Genomic DNA, 6634 nt, shown 5'->3' with positions numbered 1-6634 from the left:
TGACTAGAGAATTCTGTCAATCACTATCTTATCTGGAAGATTAACTCCCACTTGATTCAAGCGATTGTAGTACTCAGACAATCTAGGCACATGCTCACTAGTTGAGCGATTCTCCTCCATCTTTTAGCTATAGAACTTGTTGGAGACTTCATATCTCTCAACTCGGGTATTTGCTTGAAATATTAACTTCAACTCCTGAACATCTCATATGCTCCATGACGTTCAAAACGTCTTTGAAGGCCCGATTCTAAGCCATTAAGCATGGTGCACTAAACTATCAAGTAGTCATCATATTGAGCTAGCCAAACGTTCATAACGTCTGCATCTGCTCCTGCAATAGGTCCGTCACCTAGCGGTGCATCAAGGACATAATTCTTCTGTGCAGCAATGAGGATAAACCTCAGATCACGGATCCAATCCGCATCATTGCTACTAACATCTTTCAACACAATTTTCTCTAGGAACATATAAACACCGGGAAGCAACAACGCGAGCTATTGATCTACAACATAATTTGCAAAATACTACCAGGACTAAGTTCATGATAAATTTAAGTTCAATTAATCATATTACTTAAGAACTCCCACTTAGATAGACATCCCTCTAATCCTCTAAGTGATTACGTGATCCAAATCAACTAAACCATGTCCGATCATCACGTGAGATGGAGTAGTTTCATTGTTGAACATCACTATGTTGATCATATCTACTATATGATTCACGCTCGACCTTTCGGTCTCTGTGTTCCGAGGCCATATCTGTATATGCTTGGCTCGTCAAGTATAACCTGAGTATTCCGCGTGTGCAACTGTTTTGCACCCGTTGTATTTGAACGTAGAGCCTATCACACCCGATCATCACGTGGTGTCTCAGCACGAAGAACTTTCGCAACGGTGCATACTCAGGGAGAACACTTCTTGATAATTTTAGTGAGAGATCATCTTATAATGCTACCGTCAATCAAAGCAAGATAAGATGCATAAAAAGATAAACATCACATGCAATCAATATAAGTGATATGATATGGCCATCATCATCTTGTGCTTGTGATCTCTATCTCCTGAGCACCGTCATGATCACCATCGTCACCGGCGCGACACCTTGATCTCCATCGTAGCATCGTTGTCGTCTCGCCAATCTTATGCTTCCACGACTATCGCTACCGCTTAGTGATAAAGTAAAGCATTACATCGCGATTGCATTGCATACAATAAAGCGACAACCATATGGCTCCTGCCAGTTGCCGATAACTCGGTTACAAAACATGATCATCTCATACAATAAAATTTAGCATCATGCCTTGACCATATCACATCACAACATGCCCTGCAAAAACAAGTTAGACGTCCTCTACTTTGTTGTTGCAAGTTTACGTGGCTGCTACGGGCTTAAGCAAGAACCAATCTCACCTACGCATCAAAACCACAATGATAGTTTGTCAAATAGACTCCACTTTAACCTTCGCAAGGACCGGGCGTAGCCATACTTGGTTCAACTAAAGTTGGAGAGACAGTCGCCCGCAAGCCACCTATGTGCAAAGCACGTCGGGGGAACCGGTCTCGCGTAAGCGTACGCGTAATGTTGGTCCGGGTCATCTCGTCCAACAATGCCACCGAACCAAAGTATGACATGCTGGTAGGCAGTATGACTTATATCGCCCACAACTCACTTGTGTTCTACTCGTGCATATAACATCAACATAAATAACCTGGCTCTGATACCACTGTTGGGTTTCGTAGTAATTTCAAAAAAATTCCTATGCACACGCAAGATCATGTGATGTATAGCAACGAGGGGAGAGTATGATCTACATACCTAGTAGATCGACAACGGAAGCGTTTGGTTGATGTAGTCGTACGTCTTCACGATCCGACCGATCAAGCACCGAAACTACGGCACCTCCGAGTTCGAGCACACGTTCAGCTCGATGACGATCCCCAGACTCCGATCCAGCAAAGTGTGGGGGAAGAGTTCCGTCAGCACGACGGCGTGATGACAATCTTGATGTACTACAGCAGCAAGGCTTCGCCTAAACTCCGCTACAGTGTTATCGAGGACTACGGTGGCTGGGGGCGCCTCACACGGCTAAGGAATAGATCACGTGGATCAACTTGTGTGTTTCTGGGGTGCCCCTGCCTCCGTATATAAAGGACTAGAGGGGGAGGCTGGTCGGCCAAGGGTGGCGCGCCAGGAGAGTCCTACTCCCTCTGGGAGTAGGATCCCCCCCCAATCCTAGTTGGAATAGGATTCACGGAGGGGGAAAGAGAGAGGGGGGGCGGCCACCTCTCCTTGTCCTAATAGGACTAGGGGAGGGAGGGAGGCGCGCAGCCCATCTTCGGCAGCCCCTTCTCTTTTCCACTAAGGCCCACTAAGGCCCATAAAGCTCCTGGGGGGGGGGTCCGGTAACCTCCCGGTACTCCGGAAAAATCCCGATTTCACCCGGAACACTTCCGATATCCAAACATAGGCTTCCAATATATCAATCTTTATGTCTCGACCATTTCGAGACTCCTCGTCATGTCCGTGATCACATCCGGGACTCCGAACAACCTATGGTATATCAAAATGCATAAACTCATAATATAATTGTCATCGTAACCTTAAGCGTGCGGACCCTTCGGGTTCGAGAACAATGTAGACATGACCGAGACACGTCTCTGGTCAATAACCAATAGCGGGACCTGGATGCCCATATTGGCTCCTACATATTCTACGAAGATCTTTATCGGTCAGACCGCATAACAACATACGTTGTTCCCTTTGTCATCGGTATGTTACTTGCCCGAGATTCGATCGTCGGTATTCCAATACCTAGTTCAATCTCGTTATCGGCAAGTCTCTTTACTCGTTCTGTAATACATCATCCCGCAACTAACTCATTTAGTTGCAATGCTTGCAAGGCTTAAGTGATGTGCATTACCGAGAGGGCCCAGAGATACCTCTCCGACAATCGGAGTGACAAAACCTAATATTGAAATACGCCAACCCAACATGTACCTTTGGAGACACCTGTAGTACTCCTTTATAATCACCCAGTTACGTTGTGACGTTTGGTAGTACCCAAAGTGTTCCTCCGGTAAACGGGAGTTGCATAATCTCATAGTTATAGGAACATGTATAAGTCATGAAGAAAGCAATAGCAACACACTAAATGATCGGGTGCTAAGCTAATGGAATGGGTCATGTCAATCAGATCATTCACTTAATGATGTGATCCCGTTAATCAAATAACAACTCATTGTTCATGGTTAGGAAACATAACCATCTTTGATTAACGAGCTAGTCAAGTAGAGGCATACTAGTGACACTCTGTTTGTCTATGTATTCACACATGTATTATGTTTCCGGTTAATACAATTCTAGCATGAATAATAAACATTTATCATGATATAAGGAAATAAATAATAACTTTATTATTGCCTCTAGGGCATATTTCCTTCATTGTATTCATGCAAAGTTATAGAATAGGAAGTTCATTATAATCCTGTGCATGTGGATGACGTCCTACTTGCTAGTGGTCATGTCAATCTACTACAGGAGGAGAAAAGAAGTTCTGGTCCTCAAAGTTCAAAAGAATGTTCTCGGTAGAGTGTCTATCATTATAATTATTGAGATTCACCAAGAAAAAAATAAAATGGGGTATTAGGAATGTCGCATGGGCATGCTAAGAAAGGTCTCTAAAGTATGCATGCGAGAAAACCTACGCCTGTTATTATAGTCAAGGGTAATGGAAATGGAAACTTTGGTGTTCCAAAAGTTAATGAGAAAATATTGAAAATGGATATGGTGCCATATGCTTAAGCTGTTGGAAGCTCAATATATATTACACAGTTCACATATCCAGGTTGTTTTGGCAATGCCCAGTCCATATATAGATCACTGGAATGGAGTCAAAGATATCGGCCTCATGCTGAAAGAAATAAGTGCTCTAAAAAGATTGTGAGTACAAAGATAGGACTTGTGAAATGTATAGAGAAATCCACAATTGTCGCTAACTTTCACATTTGCATTTTTTTGTGTGGAAAAGCTCCAAAGAGTGAAACAATAATCATCAATGTGATGCAAAAACATGTTATAGCTTGATATGAGGCTGAGGGACAAGCAAAATGGTTAAGGAGACCTGTACCCGGAGCTGATAATGGTTGGCAACAGCGATAACCATTTTAAGTTTTTCACTCCTATGACAACGAGTCAAGTGTTGATGCCAAACACAGTGACACCGAGTTATGTGTTGTAAAGGAGAAACTCCGGAATTATGTAGAAATGCTTGAAGCATAAAAGCAACGGACAAGTGTTTGCAGATCTGCTTATTAAAGGCTTACCACCCAGTGTGTTCGGAGAACACACAATCGACATGGGTTTTATGGTATAGTCTAAGATTTCTAGACAATAAAAAGGCCCAATGTTAAAGAATCTGTTTCAAAACATAGGAGTGTGTTGTAGGTGTTTATTCTATGGGGATAGACCGTGATGATGAGACATGCTCTACATGCAAATCTATGATGGAACAAGTACTTCAAAAAGAGTTATTTCAAAGTATAAAGTTAAAAGTATATGATGAGATCAAGGGGGAGAATGTTAGATTGATCTCTTCCCCAATGGGCCCAACGGCCCATTGGACCCTTGACCCACGCCCTGATCGGGGGCGTCCAGCCCAAGCAAGGCTGGTGGGCTCCTGTCGCGCAGTGCCATATAGAGGAGGTGGGGACTAGGGCACAAGGTACGAGGTTCACCGCAGCCACTGTTCCCCACTCCTAACCCTAGTTCAATCGAGAGGGAGGCACTGAAGCGATGGGAAGCGCCACCAGCCACTTCACCGTCGACCTCTACGCCGAGCTCCCCTCCGTTCACCACCGGCACCGGGAGCTCCTCGAGACAAGGAGAAGGTAGAACTACTTCAAATTCCTAAGCCTACACAATCTAAAGAATCTATCATTTATTAGTTATTTAGATAAGTGATGAGTTTTCTTGTTTTTCAATAGGAAGATAATTGCACTTTCAGTTACGTACCAAGATCAACACGATGCACCTAACCAACACAGTTCACAAAAATAAAAGCCCAATGGTTGTCACTCCGTCCACATGAAGAAAATGGGATCTTGTGCACCCAATCTCGGCTAGTAAGATGCATGCATGGCTCCCTGCATCAATGGTTAGCAACACACATGGTCATTTGCATGGCTAGTTAAACATAGTAAAAACAACTAAGAAATGAGTTGCTAGGTTCGTCCAAAACCAGTCCAGACAGTGAACTAGGAAGAGCGTGTACAATAGAAAAGTTGGGCCCAACAACATAGACGACCCAACTTATGATCGAGGTGTATGGCCTGTTTGGCAAGCTTTAGGACCCTTTTTCAAGAAACCCTCGTGGTATCTTTCGCAACGTTTGGTAAGAAAATGAGCTCGTGGTAGACAATGCATACTGTGGAAAAATGTGGAGCACAACTTTGCCTTTGACAAAAGGGTGTTCTTCTTTGAGTTCATTAGTGGAACCATCTTTGCCTTTGTTTAATCGCCTCATTAACTCAACAGAGCGGGAGGAGAAAGTCGTTGTCCCTGGGGCGGGACTGAATTCTCTATTGTATTTGTCTGACGGGGAAGATTGCTTGCCGCGCCGGCCGCCGTGTCAGAGCTCGGAAACCTTCCGTGCGTGCAAAGCCTGCGTGCGTATGGCCGGCTTATGACTTTACGGACTGCAGAGCATGCATGAGGCCGTCCCGTCGTTGGCTGAGCGATCTCATCTCGATCGGGACGAGTGGCAAATGGCATCCCTTCTTGTTCTGACCAAGATCAAGATGGATTGAAATAAGCAGGAGTGAGGATGGAGCAAAGCAGTGTTGCTCTGCTTTTGCTTAGTATCACAAGTTGTTAATGACCCTGCTGATTGATTTTCAATAGCACCAAGGAAAGCAGGTAAGGGCCATTTAGACCCGAGACCTGTGGCAGGCATTAGGGTGGGTCGCAAACCTCGCTGATGCACCAGCTAGCCTGGCCAGTGTACGGGCTACAAAGGCAGGCCGAGCTAATAACAAGCAAATTAGATGTTTTTCACAACTCAAATATATGTTCTTTCCCACAAAAAATGTGATTTTTTTTGTCTTTTACCCTGAAAGAAGTGGCTCACTGTATTGCATTAGATCAAGTGTCTGCCTACCCCTCAACAAAACTGCTGAAATATGGGATGGGCTTTAGGCCCATCTATCAATTTCTCAAAATCTCTAAGGGCCCATGTGGGTTTAGTTGACACTAGGTGGAGTTTAGTCCCACCCCGAAAGTCTGAGAGGAGTTGGACCTCCTTATAAGGCTTTCTCTTCCGTATGCTATTGGAACTTGAGAATAGAAGAGGCCCTCGCGCACTCCGCCGCCGCCGCCCGCGCCGCGGGAATGAGCCGAGCCAAGCTTATAGCTACGCGCTTATTTTTGCCGGCCAGTAACGGAGAGTTTTTGAACAGCTGGGCCACAATCTGAGACGTCGGATCGTGGGCTATCACCGAATTGGACGCGGGTCAAACCCACATCTCTCCACGTGGCTGCACCTATATAAGTGTCAGGCGTCTCCTAACCCTAGCCGCCACGAACAAATATCTGCTCCACGCGAATCGCCCACCGTCGTTCCTTTGTTGCTGCTGCCGCC

The sequence above is a fragment of the Triticum aestivum genome, chromosome 1A, assembly GCF_018294505.1.
Source record: "Triticum aestivum cultivar Chinese Spring chromosome 1A, IWGSC CS RefSeq v2.1, whole genome shotgun sequence".
Taxonomy (NCBI): Eukaryota; Viridiplantae; Streptophyta; class Magnoliopsida; order Poales; family Poaceae; genus Triticum; species Triticum aestivum.
The sequence above is the reverse complement of the archived record's forward strand: the minus strand, read 5'-3'. Positions refer to the sequence as shown.